Source organism: Xiphophorus hellerii, chromosome 6 (genome assembly GCF_003331165.1).
Source record: "Xiphophorus hellerii strain 12219 chromosome 6, Xiphophorus_hellerii-4.1, whole genome shotgun sequence".
NCBI lineage: Eukaryota > Metazoa > Chordata > Actinopteri > Cyprinodontiformes > Poeciliidae > Xiphophorus > Xiphophorus hellerii.
In genome coordinates, this window is record NC_045677.1 from 1,040,603 (window position 1) to 1,066,796 (window position 26,194).

The following is a 26,194-nucleotide window of genomic DNA, read 5'->3' on the forward strand; positions in this document are numbered from 1 at the left end:
CCAATAAAAGTCTCCAACAAAACAGAAAAAGAGTTGCTAGATTTATCACTAATTGTTGTTTTGAAAAAAGTCACTAGAGGAGTCTGAAAAATCAATAAACATAGTGACAAAGTGGATAAGTTGACAGTACTTCCATGGTCCTCTCCTCCTCCTCCTCTCCTCTGCTCATCTCCTCACTCCACTCCATCCATTTCCTGGATTTTTTAAAAAATTTGCCAGGGGTGGGGTTTAGCTTTCAGAGGGGAGGGGGGTAGTTAACTTTAAAGAGACAGAGGCCAACGTGTCAAATTAAGGAGTAACATTTTTAAGTCATGTTTGATATAAATAGCATTTTTACAATAGAGTGTAACGTAGTTCCTCGATTGTGCTTTAAAATGGCACTATGTGCCTGAAAAATACATGATACTGTCTCTTCAAAGTACATTGTGCACTTTCTCTATTTCAATGAGTGAGTTGGATTTTTGTGGAGTGCTGGTCTTTTGAGCCTCTGACTTCATGCCAGGACAGATGTAAGGCCAATAAGGCTGACACAGTTTTAAATGTTTTTAGAAATATACATATTTCTATGGGATAATATAAATTTATTGTCCCTCAGCAGGAAAATTCAGGAGCATCAATTTTATACATCTCTATAAATAGCAAGCATATTGTGATAAAATTAAAGTTCATGTCATCCATTCCTACAAATGTTTCTGGACTGAAAATATCATGGTTTGCCCAATCACTGATGATTGTTTGAAAGTTTGTGAATTTTTAAAAATATTTTTTTTGTTTCATTTCATAAAGCATTTGTTATTTTAATAGGCTCCTTGTTTGTGTAATGCCCTTCTAATTGCCTTGTGCTTGATTAGTGCTACATGTGCATAAATAAACGCCCTCAGTTGATCTGTGATTGGTGTCAGTACGGAAGCCCTGCTACCTGGAAGTATTCAGTCTGCCAGGTAGCAGGAACCTGTCACAATTAGCATTGTTTTTAGTTTTTTAAGAACTGAGTAACAATTAGCATTTCTAGATTGATGCAAAATATTGACTACAATAGTGTTATGCAGCACATTGACATACTTCAGTTTTATACAGGAGAAATGACAGCAGGTGGATAACAAAGAGTGAGTTTGTGTTACTTCACTGCTAAAATGACTTTTAAAATACAGCTGAAGACCAAGGATTTAGTGTTAAAAGGCAGAAGAAAAAACTAAACTAACTGTGGTGTTTTATACAAGAAGGTCATAACATTTTGATTAGAGCTGACCTCTACGCACTGACACAAGTTTAGCACTGATACAGCTTTGGTGGAAAAATCATTTCAGTTTCTTCATCACAATGTATTTGCCTCTCTCCATTCATTGCCCCTAGATTGTTCCAATGAAAACTGGAATTTCAGAAGCTCCCTCCATCAGCTCTGCTCCTGTTTGACAATGAGTTTCTGTTAATCGATCCAAGAGCCTTCAGATGTTGATTCATAATGTTTACAACCTCTGCATTAATCATGGCATGGCTGCAAGTCTTGTGTTATTACTCACGGAGACCTCATTTCATCTGTAACATCCAAAAACCCTCTCTTTTCCAGTTTGACATTCCACATACACCTCAAATTTTCATTTATTAGTTAGATTTGATCCTTTACCTATTATTTAAGTTTTTCCTTCATAGTTAGCTCACATTTTAGTAGTTAGAGGTAGGAATTATATACAGATGATTTCAGCTGTAAAGTTGGTTTATTTTGTTAATAAATGTTCAGACTTAAACGGCATACAGTAGAAGCAATAGAAATTTGGCCAACCATAGAGATCTGCAGACTACCAGCTAACCGCGGTAATGCTTATTGACAACGTAGTGTGATGCTCAGGAAGAGCGAGGTAGATGTCATGGTCAGACAGCAAGAAAGCGAGTAGTAAAAGTGTACGGCTTTTACTACTCGCACTTTAGCCAGTGTGACCTTGGGCCTGGACTCGCAGGGTAAAGCTCACTGAGTCCCAGTTTCTTAATCCTCCCACGGTCTTATATATATTCCACTCAATTACTATGTGATTTTTTTTGTTTCTATGTAAGATTTACACCAATCATATCACTATATACAGTACAGACCAAAAGTTTGGGTGTGTCCAAACTTTTGGTCTGTACTGTATCGCCACCCATCACAATGTACTGTATATCATGATATGAATTTTATGCCATATCACACATCCCTAATGGGAAGCTGTGCTTGCTTGATGTATACCACATGTAAATTTAGTGCATGTGTGCAGGGCCGGCCCAAGGCATAAGCAAAATAAGCAGCCGCTAGGGCCCTAAGGCCACTAGAGGCCCCCTGAGTGGAACTGATGGGTTTTTTTTTAGTAATAATTTCTGTCATTATAATATTAAAAACACACAATTTCATCATGAAGTGATTTGTTGCTACAATAATATATATCTTATAATGTGTGTAGAAATTATTATTTTATTGATAAAAAGAAAAAATAAATTGCTCTTGGGGCCACCTGGTGGCCGCGGTTGGTACCGCATGCTTCTTAAGTATCATGAGCTGCCGTGCAATGAGTGGAGCACATCCAAAGGTCCAAAGTTCCGGTTAGAAGTTTAGTTAGCAAAACAATGTCTCAAAAAAGGACTTATTCTTCAGGGAGGGAGAAAAGAAAGAGGAAGAATAGAAAAAAACAAGATAAAGGTTTGTTTTAATGTGTCTTGGTAATGTAATGTAAAAGATTTGTAAAGCTGCTAATGGAAAATTAACTTGATAGCGACCTGAAACAGTCCAGTTCAACAGCCAAACCTTTCATGCTATACCATTTGTATTCATGTGAGCTATGTTTAAACTTTAAATGAGTTGATTCTCATGGTGGCTCTATTTCTAAGGTATTTTTGGCTTCAAAACGCCATGTTTGATAACAATAATTAAAGCTTCTTTAATGTTTGATATTGTCTAGCAAAATGTTTTTATGTCAGGCTACATAGCTGCTACATCAATGAGCTGCTCTATGCTGTAGTTGGGGATTTGTTGTTTGCTGCTGAGCAAAATCATTTTGTGGCCAAAACAAACATTATTTTTACATTAACTTCTAAGTTATGTGAAACTTCTGTTAAAATCATTTGAAGGCTCAGAATCAGCCCAGTACTGATACCGGTCCACATTCTCAGGGGAGAAAGACTCACCTGGTATAAATTAAAGTTTTAGCTATTGGAGTTACGCTTAAAAGAAATGTATTTAATCAATGAATGTCATGAATGTGTGTGTAGAGCTGCACTGATTGCAGTTTTCTGGCCGATCCCTGGTTACTGATCTTTAAAAACACCTGACCTGCTGATTTTGAATTTGGCTGATATGAATTTTTTTGTCTAAAATGTCGCTAAATATAGCAAGAAAGTTACTGAGTTGTCAACAGTGGGGTGAATATTGTTAACTGTAAATGTGCAGACCTGACCTGGTGGGTTGGTCTGTCAGTCAAACGTCTCACTGCAGAGCAGAAGAGGACAGAGATGATTTATAAACCTTTGCTGACAAAATTAAGATCAGTGGATAAGATGGGCTTCACATGTAAGTATCAGCCAATCAAGATCCACCAAAATTAAGGAAATTGGCGCCCAGAAATCAACTGGTCGATAAATCAGTTGGCCAATAAAAGTATCCTATTATACATGTATATAATGTAAACAGCACTGCCAGAGATGCAATAAGTTTATAGCAAGTGTGTGAATGATCTAATGAATGGACATTTCCCTTAGGGCCCCATGGAGGCTTGGGTCAGCCCTGCATGTGTGTGTGTGTGTATATATATATATATATGTATATATATATATAGATAGATAGATAGATAGATAGATAGATAGATAGATAGATAGATAGATAGATAGATAGATAGATAGATAGATAGATAGATAGATAGATAGATAGATAGATAGATAGATAGATAGATAGATAGATAGGTAAACTGCAATGATATACAGTACAGACCAAATGTTTGGACACACTTTCTTATTGAATTCAATGAGAAGGTGTGTATATATATATATATATATATATAGATATATAGATATATAGATATATATCTATATATCTATATATATATAACTTTTAATGGAGAACGTTTTTAGACGTCAAGTGTGTCATTGTGTATTCTCCATACAAGACTATCAATGTTTGCCTTGCATGTTGTGGTATGAGTGTGTCCTTTCATATTCCTACTTGGGCCAAGATACAACTGCATAACACATTGTGACAGCACCACTGGTAGAAATGCTTCTAACATCCTCAAGTAACAGCCAGTGTGCTGAAAATACATACACACGCACATAACTGAGTCCTACAAAACACGGTTGATACAGTTTGGAAAGTTGTTCAGTAGATGCTAATGTCATTTCTGATAGTTTTTTAGCAACAACTAGATAATTTCAAAAAAGTTGAATAACATAAAAATGCTCTAAGAAAAGTAAAAGAGAAACCACTGTCAAGCAGTGGATGGAAACAAGCTGCACAAGATTATATAGGAGTAAAAAAGAGAATGGAGACTGACAGCTGAATCCCCCCACCAGTGTTTTTCCACCACCCCCTTGTGCATTTTCAGAGCCATATGTGCCAGGCATGCTGAGTTGATGCTGTGTGTGTAGGCAGAAGGAGAAATGAAAATAGGGTTGAGATCAAGTTATTTTAGGCTAAATGGAAGCTGTCAAACAAAAGCCTTTGAGTCAGTCTCCGAGGATACCAGAACTAGATGCAGACAGAATACTCAGTGTGCATCATGGAAGTGTGGATCATGTTCTACATGTGGATCATGTAGAACATGATCCACAATGATCCACAGTGTAAAAATGCAAAGCTATTCTGTGTTTTCTACATTTTCTACATCTGATCATTTTCTATGTCTTAGCAGGTCCCAAAAACAGAAACAAGAGGGCTTAAAGCCATAGTTGCGTGGCTTATCTCAGCTGCTCAAGGTAGTTAAGGACAAACATAACTTAGTGTTTCCCAACCCTGGTCCTCATCCCAGCTGATTTCAATTGATGGATGATTAACGGCCATTAATCATTCATCAAAACAATGGATGATTGTTTGAACTGCAATCATCTGAATCAGGAGAATAAACTAGGGAGACATCTAAAACATGTAGGGCAGTGTGCCTTGAGGACCAGAATTGAAAATCACTGACTTAGAGCGATGTTTAAACAGAGGTTTCCAACTCCACACACACCAAGGGACACATTCTGATTCTGATTTAACCTCATTGACTCTGTTCTCTTCCATGGACAATAGACTGTTGTTCTGACAGTCAAAAAGGAGTCAAAAATGTTTACAGATCTATGTCTGTTTTCCTAAATAAAATGTAGTACTAATGGCATATTATCATTTTTAAATTTGTGTACACACATTTTTGGAAATATGGTAATGTAAGACCATTTTGAACAACATAATACCCATCATCTGCCAACAAAATTGTGTGTTTAACACCAGTGTTTAAACTTTTTAAAAGTGTTTTTAAACACTTTTAAAAACTTTTAAACACCATTACATAACATAATGGTATGTTATGTAGAACTATCAGACCAAAAAATGTACATGAATCAATATTGATTCCTTAACTTTGATTCCAAATTAAATCAACACAAATGTGCATGTACATCCACATTCAGATGACGGTTGAATCATTATTGATATATTGTCAGTTATGGTTGAAACCCTAACGTTGATTCAACATACAAGTCACTGACCACTTTCAATATTATTTCAATGTCAAGCTTCAACGTGGATTCAATGTTTCTGCCTAATGTTGCTTCAATGTTGATTCACTCACAATTTGCTGTCTGGGGAAGGAGCTGTGGTCACTGTGAGACATCAAGACATGTTTTGATTTGTTTCATGCCATTGTCACTAAAAATGTTAGAATCACGATGAAAAACCTAGAAGAACCAAAATACCTGACATATAAATGGTCTGACTTTTATGAAGGAGACTTGACTGTCTAAATGGGTGTTCTTCTTCTAGTCGAATTATACAGTAATGAGGCCACTGAAAGCCTCTAACACATAGTTTGGTAGAAATATTTTCAGACTAGCAATGTTACTTTAGATCTCAAGAACCTTCAGATTTCACAACAGATCCATCAACATTTGACAAGCTTCCATACAGGATGTTTGGGAGAGATCAGTGTGGGAGAGATTGGGAGAGATTCTTCCAGTGATGTTCAACCTAAGGCCACTCTGAATACTAATATGTGTTATGCTTCTCATTTTGTCTTTGTGTTATTACTGGGCTCACCATCCATCCCATGAAATACAGAATTGTCCCTTATTTGACTCTACGGACTGACACTGCTGTCACGGTTGCCTGGAGACAGACACTACCAGACATCAGTGAAGAGAACAGGCGTTTCAACGTGCGTTCATTTATTGTCTTTCTCAGAACGGTACAACTGCAGTACTCAGAAGACACAGCAGATGGCAGCATAACAGCCTCTCCATTAATCATTGAACAAATTACTGCTTCATATTTCAACACTCCGTTCATTTATTGTCTTTCTCAGAACGGTACAATACAACTGCAGTACTCAGAAGACACAGCAGATGGCAGCATAACAGCCTCTCCATTAATCATTGAACAAATTACTGCTTCATATTTCAACAGTCCCACTTAATTTTTACAATGGTATTAAGACACAAGATAGTGCTGAAATAAATTTTAACTCAACTTGCAAGACTAATGTATTAGTCCTTTTCCGTTTATAGTTTACTTTTTGTCTTGCTATACTCACCAAAAAATAGTCAACTTTATAATGAAAACTACAAAGCAAGACATTCTATCACAGATTTACATTGGAAAAAGTCCAATCTTTTTTCTAAAATACTCAAACGTCTGTCTTGCAAGAGGCTTTGTCAAGATATCTGCCTTCATGTCATCGGTTGGACAATATTCTAACTTGACTTCACCATTTTGCACACATTCACGAATGTAATGGTAACGAATATCTATGTGCTTGGTTCTTGAATGGTCCACCGGATTCTTTGCTATTGCAATGGCTCCTTGATTGTCCTCCAGAATCACTGTAGGCTTTGTGACCATTCCAAGATCACTCAGTAATCTTCTCAGCCAGGTACCTTCTTGAGCTGCTTGACTAAGAGCAACATACTCAGATTCTGCTGTTGAAAGTGCAACCTGTTGTTGAACGGCGGTCGTCTTGATCTCCAGCCCAGTCAGCATCAGAGAAACCAGTCAAATCTTTGTCCCCTGAACAGTCATACTTTAGAGCAAGGTTAACAGTGCCCTTCAGGTATCGAAGTATCCTCTTCACAGAAGTCAGATGTGCAGTATTTGGATTTGCATTGAACTTTGACACTGCACTCACTGCTTGTGCTATGTCTGGTCTTGTTGTCATCGCCGCATACAGTAGACTTCCAACCATGGACTGATATGTGCTTGGATTGACAGGATTACTGACAGCATCATCCTTTTTCAGCTTTACACTGATGTCAGCAGGGGTTGCAACAGGATTTGCTTTATCCATCCCATATTTCTGAAGAATGTTTTCAATGTACTGTTTCTGGTGAAGAAAGATGCAGTTTTTTGCTTTGTCTTGAATAACTGAGATGCCGAGGATGTAGGACAGTTCACCCAAGTCCTTCATTTTGTAGCGCTCTTGGAGAGTCAGTTTTAACTCATCCATGCTTTCAGTTGACTCTGTAATCAGCATCAGATCATCTACATAAACTGCAATTATCTCCAGCTCTTGTGATGACCTCACAAACACAAAGGGATCTGAGGTGCTCTGCTTAAATCCAAGATCCATCATGAATTTTGTGAACTCTTTGTTCCAACAACGAGGAGACTGTTTTAATCCGTAGATTGATTTTTTTAGTTTGCATACAAGATGCTCCTGACCTGGTTTGATGTATCCCTCAGGTTGTTCCATGTATACAGTACAGACCAAAAGTTTGGACACACTTTCTCATTGAATTCAATGAGAAAGTGTGTCCAAACCTGTACTGTATTTCTTCCTCCAGGTGTCCATTTAAGAATGCAGTGACAACATCCATTTGATGTACATGTAGGTTATTCTGGATGGCAAAGAACAATAATGTACGAATTGAGCTAAAACGTACTACAGGCGAAAACGTTTCATAGTAGTCAGCACCATAGAGCTGTGAGTAGCCTTTGGCAACAAGTCTGCACTTGTATCGCTCCACTTCTCCATCACTTTGATGCTTGACTTTGAACACCCATCTTGATCCAATGACCTCTTTGTCCTTTGGTAGATCCACCAGGTCCCATGTTTCATTTTCTTCCAGTGACTGGTATTCCAAATCAGCCGCTTCTTGCCATTCTTTTGCATTTGGACTCTTTAATGCTTCTTTCAGTGTGATTGGTTCCATGACAGAACACACATTAGCACAATGATCAACAGTCACCATATCTGCAAACTCGTCATATCCATATCTCTTTGGAGCCTTTCTGATTCGGCTTCCTCTTTTAATAGTTTCATCGACAGTGACGTCATCATCAGTTGTTTCCTTTTCTTCTGTGATGGTAATCACCTCTTTCTCTGGACAGGAAACTTCCTCCTTCTGTTTCCAGTCAAAGTCCGACTCATTAAAGATGACATCCTTTCGAATCAGAATTCTTCTTTTTTCTTCATCAAACAGACGATGTCCTTTTGCGTTGTTTGCATATCCCACAAACCTGAGCTTTACAGCTTTCTTGTCAAGTTTTTGTCTTTCAGCATCTGGAACATGTGCATAAGCAACACAACCAAACACTCTCACATGGTTCCTGTCAGGTTTTTTACCAGACCATAGTTGGTAGGGTGTCTCTTGCTTCAGAACAGATGTTGGCAATCTGTTTTGTATGTAGGCTGCTGTTGCTACTGCTTCAGTCCAGTACATCTTTGGTAGCTTAGCATGTGACAACATGCTTCTAGCTGCTTCAACCAATGTCCTGTTTTTTCTCTCCGTAATTCCATTTTGCTGAGGTGTATGAGGTACAGACATCTCATGGTGGATACCTTGAGCCTTCAAATATTCTTGAAACTCACTTGAAATGTACTCCCCACCATTATCTGATCTCAGTCTTGCAACTTTGTGTCCACACTCATTGGAGAATGTTCTCTCAAATTCCTTGAATTTGCTTAAGACTTCACTTTTTTGTTTCATGAAGTAAACCTTACAACAGCGAGAAAAGTCATCAATGAAGGTTACAAAGTATTTTGACCCACCGATGGATTCAGTCTGCATGGGTCCATAGACATCACTATGGATCAGTTGCAGCTTACGTTTGGACCGGATTTCTCCCACTGCCTTACTGTCTTGTGAGCTTGCCTTCCACACAGGCTTCACAGAAAGAAAGTTCTTTGTCTGCAGAGAATTTCACTCCATTCACCAGAGCTTCTAGTTTCTTTAGTTTGGTGGTGTGACGTAAGCGCTGATGCCACAGATTAGTTGTTACTGATGCACTATGACAGACCGGCGTAGATCCTTTAATATCCAACTGATACAGTCCATCAGATCTTTGTGTTCCCATTCCTTGAAGAGTTCCATCCTTGCCACGAATGTAGCACCGAGATTTTTTGAACTGCACTGTATTTCCTTTTTTTGTAGCAGCTCCCACTGAAAAAAGATTTCCAGACAACTTTGGGACGTATAACACATCATACATTGTGGCAGGTTTAGCATCACTTATTTTGAAGGTCATGTTCAATTTAACAATGCCAAATCCTTGAGCTTCCACCACCCTGCCATCACCCAGTTTTACAGACTGTGTTTTTGAAAACTGCTGGTAGTTTTGAAGGATTTCTTTGTCACAGGTCATGTGTTTTGATGCTCCAGAATCAATCAACCACTCATCTTGTACTGGTCCTTCAGTTAGATTTGCATTTTCTGCAACAAAGGCACTCTCAGAGGGGTCTTCTTCATTTTCACATACCGCATTCTTGGCTTTATGATTTTTGATTTGTTTTTTCCAGCTTGGACAGTTGCGCTTTATGTGTCCTTCTTTGCCACACTTGTAACATCTCCATGAACTCTGTCTTTCAGCTCCCCCTACTTTTAAATGGTCCTGCATTTCTCTGTGAACTTGTGTTGACATGGCTGAAGCACCACCTGCCGTAGCAGCACTGTAGACATCATTAACATTGACTCTTTTTTGCTCTTCATTGATTAATGCTTGCTGAACAAACTGCAATGTCAAATTGTCCATCTTTGTTTCTAGAGCAGTGACAATCGTAGCATAGCTTGGTGGTAAGCTACCCAGGAGTGTTACAATCTGATCTTCCTCTTCAATTACAGCACCTATTGCTCTTAGCTGATCAGTCAGTTCCTTCATTCGTTTTAAATGGTCATTTAAGCTGTCCTTTTCTTTCATTTTACATCTGAAATATTTCTTCTTCAAGAACAGTTTATTTGCTAAAGTGTCTCTCTCAAAATGTCCTTTTAGCATGTCCCAAGCCTCTTTTGGAGTTTGACAGCTTGTTATTAAATACAACTGGGGTGTACTCACATTTAGCACTAACATGGAAAATGCTTTTTCTCTCCGTCTCTCGAATTCTGCCTGAGCTTGTGCGCTAGCGTCCGGAGTTAGCATATCCGTCTCCGTTAGCATGCCCCATAGTCCTTTAGCTTTTAGCAAATGCTCCATCTGAAACTTCCACGTTGCCCAGTTCTCTGGTCCGCTCAGCTTGTCGATAAACATCTTATCATCCATTGTGAATCCCACAATTCCGTCTATCTGACTCAAAAAACTTCACTTACAGAACTTTTTGCGACGCTCTGGGCCCATAACCTGAAGAGAACAGGCGTTTCAACGTGCGTTCATTTATTGTCTTTCTCAGAACGGTACAATACAACTGCAGTACTCAGAAGACCCAGCAGATGGCAGCATAACAGCCTCTCCATTAATCATTGAACAAATTACTGCTTCATATTTCAACAATCAGTGTCTCTCCATTCCTCATATGGTACACAACATTTTATGATTGATTCATTTTCTTATTGTGCTTTTAGTAGGCTACTATGGTTTCATTATTTGCTTAGGATGTTGAGTTTGGATGATATGCTTTTTCATATGATAGTATCAGCCAAAATAATATAAATGACTATTTAAATAAGAAAATATTGTGAAGAGAAACTGTTATTTGTCCTATATTACAAAATTTTGTTGGGGATATTTGAGTAGGAATAATGTTGATATCTTTTATAAATACATTGTTCAGTGGTCAATATTATGTCACTATTATTTTATTAATTTTATTTATTAATTTTATTAAGAATTAAGGGAAAACATGCTGACCAATGCTTCAGACACAGACCTGCAGCCCGTAGGTGGTTCTAGACACAGGCTGATGCAAATGGACCTTTGGCTCACTTATTAAATGATGAAATATTGCCCTGTTTTTTGTTTAATCTTTTCTTAATTGCCCCCATGAAAAAACACTGACTACCCTCACCCCCATGTTAAATTTGGTCTACAACCAGCCTCTGAACCTAACTCATTTGTATAAATATTTTGGTATTAGTCTAATACCGGAATTTGCACAGAATTTAAAATATTGAATAATGTGTTACAATCAGTTACTCCATACCTGAGTAGATTATTTTACCAAATACATTTTACACTTGCTTATTTAAAGCTTAATCTACTTCTATTTAACATGTTGAAGTTATACTACTTGACTGAAGTACAGTTTTTTGGTACTCTTACCCACATCTGTGTATAAATAATTGCACTACTGTTTATGTTTTTACAAAAAACAGCCATAAAATAATGTGTACCATTTCTGCAGGCACCCTACCGTGGTGGGCGTCCCTTATTTTCATTTCTGAAAGGTGACAACCCTAATTACTACAGTAGTAGGAAAAAAGATCCTGCTAGGATCCTGGGTTTTCTTTAGTTGTTTTTAGGTTTGTTTTATTCTGTATTCCCTTGCTTCTTTTGATCAGATCAAACTTGTTTCTGTTTAACTTTATTTCAGTTCTTAGTGACTCTATTTCCTCTATTTTTTGTGTCTAGTTATTCTTTTATGTTGTACTTCATTTCCCTCGCTGTGCCACTTTCTTCTCTCTGACTCTCAACCTGCTGTCTGCTCTCTCCCATCACACCTGCAACTTGTTAGTCAATTAGCCTGGTCCATTGTTCCAGCACTCACACAACCAGTATTTGTTCACTTCTCTCTCATTCTTCCTAGCTGGTTCCTCCTGTTAAATCCTGTCCTTTTTCCTTTGATTTGTATTTTTTGTTCTTCTCTGGCTTTCTTATTTCCCAGTAATTTTTGTATGTTTTTTTGCCTATCTTTCTTTCATTAAATATTCTATACTATTTTATGTCTCAGCCTGTTGCATTTGGATCCATCAACAAACACACATTCAGTGTTCCTTTCCATTCAATTTCAACAGATTCTCCTACCTGAACGGGGGATCTGTATAAGTTGTCCTTTCCTGTCCTTTTCTTTAATTTTTTTTGTTTAGCTCTAAATCATTTTTCAGTCATTCCTTTTCTCTTTTAATAATTCACTCAGACACAACAAAGCCTACTCAGCATCATGTCACTGTCTGCATACAGCAAGTTTCTTTTGCTTAATCAGCAGAGTGACAACAGCATTGTTCCTAAGACCAGTGTGCCTCACTTACACACTAATTTTGCTATGTGACTACTGCTGCTGACTCAGGGGCATATCAATGCCAGTCAGCTTGGAGTCTCATGCCATATTTTTCATTGCCAGATTGCTAATCAGACTAAAACTTTCTAGATTAGGTCAGTTAGTATTATGAGAATTATTTCAATTTGCTAAGAAAAAAAAATCTTCATATCTTTAAAATAAATGTTTACATAAGTGCCATGAGTAGAATTGCATTTTAAACTGTCTGACTTGGGTCAAACAGTTTGAGTTGATTTTATAAATTTTTAACATTAACTTGCTAGAATTTTGGCTTGTTCCTCCTGACTGAACTGGAGTTCTGAGTCAGGTTTGTATGTCTTGCACCTTTCAGGTTTGTCCACAGATTTTCCATAGGACCGAGTTCAGGGCTTTGTTACAACCACTGATTTGCCCTTTGTGTTTTTATGAAGAAAGAGTCAAATCCAGTCGCTAACATGGACAAAGAAGCTATAAGTAGCTGGACAAAGTGAGAGTTCATCTATTGACTGAAGATTAATACATAAACTATAAACTGGTCTATAGACATTTTTTATAAGTGTCTTTGTCAGCCTGCTGCTTTATTATTAAATTGAATATAATTTCATATTTTTGTATAATTTTTGTCCAGGCAAGCTTATAAAGTGGTTATTGATACAGGTTAAGTTTCTATATTACAGAAAGTTCATTGTTTGGGATGCACAAATATGAAAAATTGGGCCGATGATGATGTTCAATATTTATACTGCAGTTATGATAGAATTAGCCAATATTTTACTTTATTTTTTTATTCAATTACTCAATTGTAAGAATAATCAATAAAATACTCGTTTACTAAAATAATTGTTTGCAACAGCCCGAATTTTAAGGCCACACTGTTTTCTGGTTTGACATGATGGGGAAGTCAAAAGAAATCAGTCAAGACATGAGGAAGAGAACTGTGCAGCCGAACAGGTCTGGTTCATCCTTGGGGACAATTTACTGATGCTTCAAGATGCTGCGTTCATTTGTTGAAACAACTGTAGAAACTTGATGAGACTGTCTAGTCATCAAACTACTCAGGGAGGAGACGAGTTTTGTGTCCCAAATATGAATGTGTTTTGGTCCAAAATGTGCAGATTGACCCCAGATGCTGCTGAAGCTGGTAAGACATTGTGTCATTATTCACAAACTGTCCTGTAGCAACATAGGCCACTCTGTGAAGAAGAAACCTTTACTTCACTAGAAACATAAAAAGACAGATTGTAGTTTGCAAATGCAGTGATACAGATCTTCCTTTATGGAGACATGTCCTGTGGTCTGATGAAACTAAAGCAGAACCTTTTGGGCATAATGACCATTGTTACATTTGGAGGAAAAACGGCAATGCTTGTGCCATCCTAACTGTGAAGAATGGAAGTGCTGTGGGGTGGGGTTTTGCTGCAGGAGGAACTGGTGCACTTCATAAAATAACCTAGGTCATAAGGAAAGAACATTATATGGAAATATTGAAGCAACATCTAAGGCCATCAACCAGGAAGTAATAGTGAGGATACAGATTGGTGTAACCCTAAGCATCCAGTCAATGTGGCTTAAGGACAACAGTCAATGTTTAGGAGTTGCCACTACAAATCTATGAAGTTGTATGCAGATCTAAAAAAGTGTGGAAGTGAGATTGCCTACAAAACTGATTGAGTAGAAAGCTTTAAGATGCATATTTCCTCGGATACTGGTACCAAAGGGCTCAGTGATTAGTCCTATTCTTTTTACTATACTTCCAATTGGAAAAATCAATAGGCAGCACATGATAAACTTCCAGTTATGCTGATAATACTCAGCTATTTTAAATTCTGAGATATTGTTTTTGGATCTGAACCTCTGAAATAGAAACTGCTCCGTCAATCACTTGACTTAAATTGGTCTCCAATGATAAAGTCAATAGTCTTTGTGTTAGTTTAGATCAGGGTGTGTCATCTAAATCCCATATTAAACAAGTATGTAGGATTTTCTTTTTTCATCTCTGGAATATTGTCAACATTAGACATGGGCTGACCATGGGTGGCAGCCCATGGTCTCCTCCATGGGCTGCCACCTTATCGTGGTGGAGGGGTTTGAGTGTCCCAATGATCCTAGGAGCTATGCTGTCTGGGGCTTCATGCCCCTGGTAGGGTCACCCAAGGCAGACAGGTCCTAGGTGAGGGACCAGACAAAGAGCAGCCCAAAGACCCCAATGATGAAGGAAAACTTTGGACTTGGTGTTCCCTCGCCCGGACGCGGGTCACCGGGGCCCCACTCTGGAGCCAGGCCTGGAGGGGGGGCACGATGGCGAGCGTCTGGTGGCCGGGCTTTTACCCATGGAGCCCGGCCGGGCTCAGCCCGAAGAGGAAACATGGGCCCCCCCTCCCATGGGCCCACCACCCGTGGGAGGGGCCAAAGGGGTCGGGTGCAGTGTGGGATGGGTGGCAGCAGAGGGAGGGGACCCTGGCGGTCCGATCCTCGGTTGCAGAAACTGGCTCTTGGGACGTGGAATGTCACCTCTCTGGTGGGGAAGGAGCCGGAGCTAGTGCGTGAGGTCGAGAGGTTCCGGCTAGAAATAGTCGGTCTCACCTCGACGCACGGCTCTGGTTCTGGAACCAGTCTCCTTGAGAGGGGCTGGACATACTTCCACTCTGGAGTTGCCCAAGGTGAGAGGCGTCGGGCAGGAGTGGGCATACTTGTTGCTCCCCATCTCGGCGCCTGTACGTTGGGGTTTACCCCGGTGAACGAGAGGGTAGCATCCCTCCGCCTACGGGTGGGGGGACGGGTTCTGACTGTCGTTTGTGCTTACGGGCCGAACGACAGTTCAGATTACCCACCCTTTTTGGAGTCCTTAGAGGGGGTACTGGAGAGTGCTCCTCCTGGGGACTCCCTTGTTCTGCTGGGGGACTTCAACGCTCACGTGGGCAATGACAGTGAGACCTGGAGGGGCGTGGTTGGGAGGAACGGCCCGCCCGACCTGAACTCGAGCGGTGTTCTGTTGCTGGACTTCTGTGCTCGCCATGGATTGTCCATAACGAACACCATGTTCAAGCATAAGGGTGTCCATATGTGCACTTGGCACCAGGACACCCTAGGCCGCAGTTCGATGATCGACTTTGTCATCGTTTCATCGGATCTGCGGCCGTATGTCTTGGACACTCGGGTGAAGAGAGGTGCGGAGCTGTCCACTGACCACTACCTGGTGGTGAGTTGGCTCCGGTGGTGGGGGCGAAAGCCGGTCAGACCTGGCAGGCCCAAACGTGTTGTGAGGGTCTGCTGGGAACGTCTGGCGGAATCCCCTGTGAGACGGAGCTTTAACTCCCATCTCCGGCAAAACTTCGAACACGTCCCGGGGGAGGTGGGGGACATGGAGTCTGAGTGGACCGTGTTCCGTGCCTCCATTGTCGAGGCGGCCGATCGGAGCTGTGGCCGCAAGGTTGTCGGTGCCTGTCGCGGCGGCAACCCTCGAACCCGCTGGTGGACACCTTCGGTGAGGGATGCCGTCAGGCTGAAGAAGGAGTCCTATCGGGCCTTTTTGGCCTGTGGGACTCCGGAAGCAGCTGATGGGTACCGGCGGGCGAAGCGGCATGCGGCTCGGGCGGTTGCTGAGGCAAAAACCCGGGCGTGGGAGGAGTTTGGAGAGGCCATGGAGAAAGACTTCCGTACGGCTTCGAGGCGATTCTGGTCCACCATCCGGCGTCTCAGGGGGGGGAAGCGGTGCAGCACCAACACTGTTTATAGTGGGGATGGTGTGCTGCTGACCTCTACTCGGGACGTTGTGGGCCGGTGGGCAGAGTACTTCGAAGACCTCCTCAATCCCACCAACATGCCTTCCACTGAGGAAGCGGAGCCTGGGGACTCTGGGTTAGGCTCTCCAATCTCTGGGGACGAGGTCGCCGAGGTGGTTAAAAAGCTCCTCGGTGGCAGGGCCCCGGGGGTGGATGAGATCCGCCCGGAGTTTCTTAAGGCTCTGGATGTTGTAGGGTTGTGTTGGTTGACGCGACTCTGCAATGTCGCATGGACATCGGGGGCAGTTCCCCTGGATTGGCAGACTGGGGTGGTGGTCCCCCTGTTCAAAAAGGGGGACCGGAGGGTGTGCTCCAATTATAGAGGGGTCACACTCTTAAGCCTCCCTGGCAAGGTCTATTCAGGGGTCCTGGAGAGGAGGGTCCGTCGGATAGTCGAACCTCGGATTCAGGAAGAGCAGTGTGGTTTTCGTCCTGGTCGTGGAACGCTGGACCAGCTCTACACCCTCGGCAGGGTCCTGGAGGGTGCATGGGAGTTCGCCCAACCAGTCTACATGTGTTTTGTGGACCTGGAGAAGGCGTTCGACCGTGTCCCTCGGGGAGCCCTGTGGGGGGTTCTCCGGGAGTATGGGGTACCGGGCCCTTTGATACGGGCTGTCAGGTCCCTGTATGACCGGTGTCAGAGTCTGGTCCGCATTGCCGGCAGTAAGTCGGGCTCGTTTCCGGTGAGAGTTGGACTCCGCCAGGGCTGCCCTTTGTCACCGATTCTGTTCATCACTTTCATGGACAGAATTTCTAGGCGCAGCCAAGGTGTTGAGGGGATCCGATTTGGTGGCCTTAGGATCTCATCTCTGCTTTTTGCAGACGATGTGGTCCTTTTGGCTTCATCAGATCGTGATCTGCAGCTCTCGCTGGAGCGGTTCGCAGCCGAGTGTGACGCGGCCGGGATGAGGATCAGTGCCTCCAAATCCGAGGCCATGGTCTTGAGCCGGAAAAGGGTAGAGTGCCTTCTCCGGGTCAGGGGGGGTGTCCTGCCCCAAGTGGAGGAGTTTAAGTATCTCGGGATCTTGTTCACGAATGGGGGAAGAAGGGAGCGGGAGATCGACAGGCGGATTGGCGCAGCGTCTGCTGTCAAGCGGGCGCTGTACCGGTCCGTCGTGGTGAAGAGAGAGCTGAGCCAAAAAGCGAAGCTCTCGATTTACCGGTCGATCTACGTTCCCACCCTCATCTATGGTCATGAGCTTTGGGTCATGACCGAAAGAACGAGATCGCGGATACAAGCGGCCGAAATGGGTTTTCTCCGTAGGGTGGCTGGGCTCTCCCTTAGAGATAGGGTGAGAAGCTCAGTCATCCGGGAGGGACTCAGAGTAGAGCCGCTGCTCCTTCACATCGAGAGGAGCCAGTTGAGGTGGCTCGGGCATCTGGTCAGGATGCCTCCTAGACGCCTCCCTGGTGAGGTGTTCCGGGCACGTCCCACCGGGAGGAGGCCCCGGGGAAGACCCAGGACACGCTGGAGGGACTATGTCTCTCGGCTGGCCTGGGAACGCCTCGGGATTCCCCCGGAGGAGCTAGAAGAAGTGGCTGGGGAGAGGGAAGTCTGGGCCTCCCTTCTGAAGCTGCTACCCCCGCGACCCGACCTCGGATAAGCGGAAGAAGATGGATGGATGGATGGATGGATAGAAATTAGGTTATCCTGAGTTATTTCTGTTGTTACGATGCTATAGGCTTAGGCTACTCTGGAAGGCAAACTAACCCCATTTTCCTCACTTTCTTCTTCTACTCCTCTCCAATTTACATTATTTGCAGTTACACTGTTAACTTTTTGTCTTGTCTCAGTTATTTGTCTTTCCATAGAAGCTACAACTGGTCTGTCATTCAGTTTGACTGTGATTCCTTCCTGGAGGACCGAGATGATGCTGCCATCAACTAATCATTCTCTTTCTCCTGTTATTAACTTTTCACTTTCATGAACATCAAAAATAATCCTAAATCAGTGAATCTGTTTTTTCTTGTGAATTCTGCTCTGTCTTCACAAACCCCACAAACAGTGAGCACACTATATAAAGGTAGGGAGGACAGTGAATCGCAAAAACTCATAAATACATAAATATAACTGACACTTGTAAGCAAAGAATCTTCTTGCTCCAGTTTTTAAAGATATTATACAACTTACTGTATAAGGCAGTGATAAATTATTATTATCATTAAGGGTTTGTTTGGTAGATTTGCTTGCAGTGTTTTGTTCATCTGTTTTTGTGTTGAATAAAAATTAAAAGTTTGATTAAAATATTACACAAAAGTAAGAATTCCTGCTTTTGCGAAAGAACAACTTCCCATAGGGAACATTGAACACAAACAGAAAAGAGCTGAACTTCCCATCACTAGTTCCAAATATGGAAGTGGCACAAATCAGATTTCTTTTTCTTTTTTTTGGTGAAAAGATCAGAATTGAGTAGTTGAGAGTGCAGTGAAAATGTCAAATTTAGGACGCATTTGCCTGCTGTGTGACCGCAGCCTTAGTTTCTGTCTGCTTTTCCTTGGTATTTTTGCCTCTAGTGTCGCTTTGACGCCTTTTTTGCTTTTGACTTTGCCTCTGCCTTGTGATTTGGATACCTCTTCCATTCCTGACTTATTTCCTGGGTGTGAACCTTTGGCTTGTTATTATATCTATTGACTCTTGGTCAATGATAAATTGACTTCAGCCTGTCTAGTTCGTTATTAAACTTTTTACATTTATTAAATTGAATTCAGTCTCAATATCTTTATGTTTGATGAAGGATGCAACAAACAAAGTTTCTTGGCATATTGCAGAAACCATATGGAAATCACAAAATGTACCCATCTACAATATCTCCCCTTTTTAATTTTTACTTCTTTTAGAATATCTTGGGATACATTTCTTCCTCTTACCACCTGGAATGTATGGAAATATTAGGATTTAGTGTCAAGATTAAACCATCCACTATGAACAGCTCTGATTTTTGTCATTATGTAACTCATGCTCTGAAGACAGTGGAGATGATTTCATCCGAGCAAAAAGACAAAACAGAATCTCAGAGTAAAATGGAGAGCTGGGAAAATACTGATGGATGTCACAGTCCCTCTCTCTTTCTCTCTCATCACTCCACCCAATAAGACCCCAATTCCGTCAAAGATGTACGTCACAAACTATGTGGAAAGGATTTTTTTGCTCCTGACTGTTCGCCCACTGACTATTATGATTCAACACAGCCCTTGGAGCCAGTAAGAAAAGAGATGAGGAGGAAAAACTGAGACGAGAGGAGCAGAGCGTAGGCTTAACCTCCCTGTCTTCGTATCTGAGGAGAGATCAGCTCTGCAGTTCTCCTTTCCTTGAAAAAAAGACCCAGGGTTTGTGCATGCCTGTAAAGCCTACAATAGACAGACAGAAAGGAACAGCTCAGTAGTGGGATGTGTGAAGGAGGTGGGGACGGAAACAAGCAGCTGACTGTGAAAGAAGGATGAATCATATTTTCTTCACTCATCTCCTCTTGTCATGGTCCCCACAAATTGTGTAGCCTGATTATTTTAGACTGAATGTCTTAGACAATAAAACACTCTCTCATGCACTTCTGTGTATAAGGGCGAGAAAGAATCGAGGTGTAAAGCTGCTTACTGTAAGTGAATGGATATGCATGTATCAGTTTGTGTAAAATTGAGAAAAAATACAATACAAAATGAATTTAGATATGGCTAATATAATGGTGATAATGCCATAAGTGTTATGTTGCAGTGGTATAATTGATCTGTCAATTTCTGCTGGTAGAGCCAATCTATAATAAATAGTTTTCTTATCTCAACTTCAGGATGTCAACTTTCCGCCATTAAGAGGTGGAGTTTCAATGTTTTCTTGTTGCTGCCTATAACAAATAAATTCATGATTCATATTGTTTCAATACAGGTTATGCAGGTCTATTTTCCCCTTTTATTGCCTATATATTTTTTTTCTTTTAATTTTCTAAATGCTCTGATACCTCACAAGCCTTTCTTAACACAAAAAAAACATTTGTGTACAATCATTGAGGAGGAGACATCAGGCATAGAGACAGCACAGAGAGGTTTTTATTTTAATCAGGAGAAAGGCCAGAAATGCCCACTGTAAATGTCATTTCTCTAGTTTGTGGTTCAACCACAGGCAGTTATTACTGCTCCTTTTTATAGGCACAATCTTGCTGTGAGTCATGTGTTCAGCAGTCTCAGGTTGGTAAAACACCCCACAGGAGACAGGATTGCTAAAGCAATGTCAATACCAGCTAATGTTGCTTATGAATGCTAAGATTATTGTCAGTTTTTTTTTTTATAATCTCTGATAATGAGCTGGGAAGTGTGGTTATGGAGAGGGATGTCTGAAGTTTCCCCTTGGAATGTTGCCCTGTGGCTTCACCACTGATAACGTAATTATACATGCATGGATGGATGGATGAAAGAGATCCTTCATTGTTCTATAGGCTGAAGATGGAGGAGTGGTGTACTCATCTGGTGTGTTTGTTCATTAATCAGTCAGTAAAACGACATTGATTGGAACAACATGCATTGTACATTATGTTTGAAATGATAAATCAAACCAACTCTTAGTGGTGATCAAACAACAGAATCCCAGTGGGTTATTAGATCGCGTAGCAGACAGGAAAAGATCTACTGATACAGTTTGGAATCCAGTCAGATACAGATTCCATTTATGCCCCGCAGATTAGAGCCGGGTGAAAAACAATAATGAACTCTATCGTAATAGACGTTTGATCGAAATTATTAAACTATATTCATCCTATGTTAGTTTAATAATTTCACTGAACTCTGATCCCGAACCACACAGCATTTTGGGGGATGTAGGCAGAGGGTAGAGTCTAGGGAAAACTCTGCCTCCAACATATTCAGGCATGCTCCTCAGAGGTCCATGCAGACTCAAAGCGGCAGCCAATAGTGTCAAGTAGCATTGCACCTATGTATTTCAACTTCCCAAGCTGAATTTTCTTTTATACTGTCGACAAATGCTTTGGAGTAATGTTCCACATAAAAAGTCTCTGAATCTGTAAATCCATGAAAACTGAAGCACACAGAGAGGTGTACATACTACACAAAAGACGGTTTATATGTTTGTTGCCATTTATTTCACAACAAATACATGCACCTTTTTAGGGGAGAATTTTACCATACTTGAAAACAAGCTTTATTACTTTCATTCTTCAGTTAAGCACAACATCATAAAATGTGTGCCTAAAGTAAATATTAATGCTCGCTGAAAATCGGTTGACTATAAGCAACTGAAGACATCCTGACGAGGTTGTTTCATGTCAATGTATGAGTAAATGTAGTCCATGTTCACTCACCGTGTTTAAATCCCCACCATTATAGATTGGGTGCAAGTTGGAAGGGACTGACATCTCCCTCCAGCAGGTCTCATGTTACCACCAGTTATCTAGGAAAACACAAACAAGATAGAAAAGAAACTGGCATTTGATTGAATTAGAAGTCATATCATTAAATTATTTTTCTAGGGAGATTCTTGACTGCATCCATCCATCCATTCATCTATCAAGCCAGCCAGTTTTCCCGTTTCTTCACCATTAGTACACCGAGTACAAGAATGATTAACAACACTAAGACCTTCTTTTGTGTCTGATTGGTTATTTTTGACCGTGAGTGGTGCATTTTTGCCTATTGCTTTAGTAGTTCAGGGAGGAAGTATAAGATGTTATCTGTCTCATAACATACTTTCACGACATAGTGACAGTTAACAAATATGTAAAAACACAGGTTTTTGAATAAAAGTTAAAAAATCTTGTAGCTTACTGTAGCTATAAGATATTTCATGTTTATTACTTACTAATCCATTTGTGACATCGGTGAAAAAGAAATAGGGTCTTGATTTTGGATCAATCATGATCAAATTTAATCTAGTAATGAATTCATTACTTTTATTAATATGCCATTGGCAGTTATCAAATTCTTATGATTTACTTTCCATTGCTGTTTCACAAGCAGTGGCGGAGCCAGAGGGGTGGCAGGGGTGGCATTTGCCACCCCCAACAGAGTCCTTGCCACCCCTACTGCCACCCCACTGGAAATGGTCATTTTAAAATATAATACTTATGAGATCGGCAAAGATTTGCCAGGAAAACTGTAATTTCCGACTGTCCCTGAAGGCAGCCCGATGCAGTAGCAGCCTACACTGACGCTGTTCATTGGTTAAGCTGACATGTGGTTCCTGCTTGATCCAAAACACACCCGCGGCTTTAGAGTACACCGTTGAGGAGTTTTGCAGGTATTTACAACATTTTACCGCTCAGCGGTAACCGCTGTGTTACCTTCCTAATGAGAGGCGGCACTTGTCATACATTTCTAAAAAGAAAAAAAAATGGTTGTGCACCGCTCCGTAGTGCCTCGTTTATTATATTAGCCATGCTAGTGCTGATAGATCGTGTTTTAGACAGATTCTTTTAACATATGTTTTAGTGCACATGCTGCCCTGTAATGTTTTATTCATTTGGCCAGGATATATCTCCCAGCTCTTGCTTGAAATGTGTGTGGTAAGAATATGTGAAAAACCATTGTTAAGTTTTATAATGACTGAAATGTAAGTAGGCTATGTCATATGAAAGCTTTGAATTATAACCTAACTAGTTATATTAATTAATTTAATTAATCTATTTTTAATTTAGTATTGTTTTAGCTAGCTACAGAAAACTAAAAACTATAGTTTAAATAATAGTTAAAATAGTGTTGTCTCTGCCAAACAGTCATGGAGTCTAAATACCAGGCTGTCTTATTTTGTGGAGAGCCCAAATGAAGAGAAAAGGGAATATCTCCCAGTTCTTCTTAAAGAGGCAAAAACCACGGCCAGACCAGGACCAGACAGAACCCTGCAGCAGTGACCAACCTGGAGAAGCCAGCCAGGAGACACCAGGCCCAAGTGTATCACCAGCAGGTTAGAGGCTGTGACAGAGAGTTATTAAGTAGTAAAATCCAGTAAGCCTAATTCTAAAGGTTAGCATGATGCTTTTTGCATTTTTTATTGTGTCTGTTTATGCATTTCACAATTAAGTTCCAGAGAGAGATGAGGGTGATATAGATTCAGAGTCAGACTCTGGGGAGGAAGACAGTGAAGCAGAAGGAAATGGCACTGAACTCCCCCCACCCAGCACAACCTATTGCACACCAAAAGGACCAGTTGGTAGGCACACACTACCCATGTTATGCTACAGAAACTTAACTAATCACAACTTAACTTATTGAGATGCCTGCCCAAAAATACTCTTAAAATACTTAATATAATTACCTAATATTTATTCCAGACATCTCAAGAACTAAAGCGGAAGGTCCAGCTCAGCCATGTCTGTCAAAGTTCCCAAGAACTCAGCATGGAACAAGAACAAGGGCTTTCAACAGCTTATTTGACCATAGCAGTGTTTCTCAAACCTTTATAAATACCACCAGGGTAATGCTGGTCAGCTCTGGTGGTATTGTCTTGCAGTTTACTATTTGGAGCCAGTTTTATTTATTTATTTTTGAGAATTTGTTTTTGGTCATATTCTGGGCTCTGAGTTTACATTTACATGTTCACTGTTCCATAGTGCCCTTTAACGTCTTGTTTGGTCATGGCAAATCTTTGTTAAATAAACCATTTTAATTTGAGTGTGTGTGAGAAAATATTTGTTTCCTTTCGTTCATCATTTGTATATGGACCCCTCTGATAAAGCCTTCCTCACCCTTTGGCCACCCCTTGAAAAAAAGTCTAGCTCCACCACTGTTCATAAGAGGTGGAAGTGTTAGACAAGACCAGTTTTGTTCAATAAGGTAGCATCTTCATCATTAGACTTTTTATTGGGTACAATTAGAAATAAAGTCTGGATCTATTTTTAATTTAAATAAACAAAACAAAGTCATAAGTGAGTACAGCATGATAACCAAAATACTGCAAATATACACAGCAAATCCAGCAGGCCCAACTTAACTCTGTCAGATTTGACTTTCACACTTTTAATGTGTCTATATGGGTCCACACCAGAGAGTGTCAATTTAACTCTTTATGGTAAGTTGGTACCTCAATTCTAATTAAGTGTCAAATACCAAATCTGTCTGGAGTAAGTCATTTAACACCAACACTAATTCAGTGTTGGAGCTTAAATATGAACTCTACTTCATAGGAGTTTTTTTTAAATAATACTAAATAGATAAGCATTTTTTTGTTTTGAACTTTTAGAAATTATTTGGAAAATAAACATTTAATAAAGAGACAACAATTTTCTGAAATGCATTTATTTCAAAACATGCACCATAATTAGAAAACATGTAACATTTAATAATGTACCCTTTCATGTTTTACATGTTGCTTTCATTCGAATATTGCTCATCAAAAGGTTTGACATGTCAGCTGGTCAATGCAAAAAACAGTTTGCATAATACATTTTTCTTAAATACAATATGCATGAAGTTGTTCAAAGTACAAGGTGGAGAAAGTAATGCATGCTGTTCATGTAATAAGATATTGTATTTATTTATTTATTTTTTTAGCACAAGTAGATTACTGGATATTACAGTACAGAACAGGCCAACCTGGTATTCAGTACCATGATTTCTTACCCAGTTTGTGTTTCTGTTGAATATCTAATAAGAGACAGGGCCTCTCTGCACTTCTTCAAAGAGCTGTCCATTCACTAACAGATTGTCTTCGGGTTGTCGGGCGGGGACATCAACGTGCTCCTCATAGGTACTGTGTTGGACAATCTTGAGTCTCCAAGTAAGACAGTCAGTGTTGGTCTCTGGATCATAAACAAAAAAACATAATGAAAAATTTAATAAAGGAATACATTTTTATCACAACTCTAAGTAACAACAAGCCTCAATTACAGAGATGTTGAATTTCAGAGATGTTAAGACTTACAGTACATAACCATTTTCTGAGCATGAATCGTGGGAGAAGCATTGAGTGGATTAAGGGATGAGAGCAATTGATGCTAACGACTGGCGATTCATCCTCAACCAAACTGGCCTTAATATCTAGAAAAAAAGGCAATTAAGAATAAAAACTTAATGCAAAATCCATATGAGAAAGTACAACAACTGGAATAATGACAAATAACATAAATTATTTGTGGTATCAGTGCAGAATATGCTTTCAACATGAAAAAGCATTTTGCAGTTTTTCAAAGAAAAAACTCAGGATCAGAAAGGTTGATAAATCTGACCAATGTTCACGTAAATATTCAAGATCTTGAAAAAACATAATCCAAATTATTACAGATCTGTTTAAGTTAGTCAAGAGTTTGAGTCATTGTTCACCTGCTCAAGTTTTTTTCCAACACTAAAGTTATACCCCACAAACAATGAATTTCGGCATGCTAAATTAAATATGCTATCACCGAGCAATGTGGCGAACGTGACGTCTATCAAACAGGTTGGTCTCAACTCAAAATAACAGCAGCATAAACCATCTCAGAAAAAAATATACAAAAAAAAAGAAAAATACTTACCAAGCATGGTGAACAACCCAGACATGCGGAAAGCAAATAGTTCTGAAATGACTTGGCTTCTGTTGCTTAGCTTTGGTGGGAACCTGAGATTCTGGGGGCGGAGTCAGTGAATTAACTCTTTTAGTATTATAGCCGCTTTAAGAGTTCAGAGTTAAGAATTCAAGAGTTATTAATTCCATTTTAGCACCTCCAGATTTGATACAGAAACACTTTGTTTTAACACTCGATTTGAACTACTTATATTATACACCCCAGAGTTACATAGACAAAATATGACTGTCATGAAATGCAATGTTTACGATATCAAAAAGAACTTCTCATCTTCATAGAAATGCTTTGGTTTAATTTTGGTATGGAG

At 40.3% G+C, this 26,194-nt stretch overlaps 1 protein-coding gene across 2 annotated transcripts in view; it reads right to left on the reverse strand.

Annotated features, from left to right (window-relative positions):
- The window catches only part of dlgap1a (discs, large (Drosophila) homolog-associated protein 1a), a 99,062-nt gene that overhangs the window by 58,603 nt on the left and 14,265 nt on the right, over positions 1-26,194 (reverse strand). For both annotated transcript variants that reach the window (XM_032565345.1, XM_032565346.1), the window contains exon 2: positions 21,694-21,782. The gene's annotated coding sequence lies outside the window, so the exon portion shown is untranslated. The remainder of the gene's footprint in view (positions 1-21,693; positions 21,783-26,194) is intronic.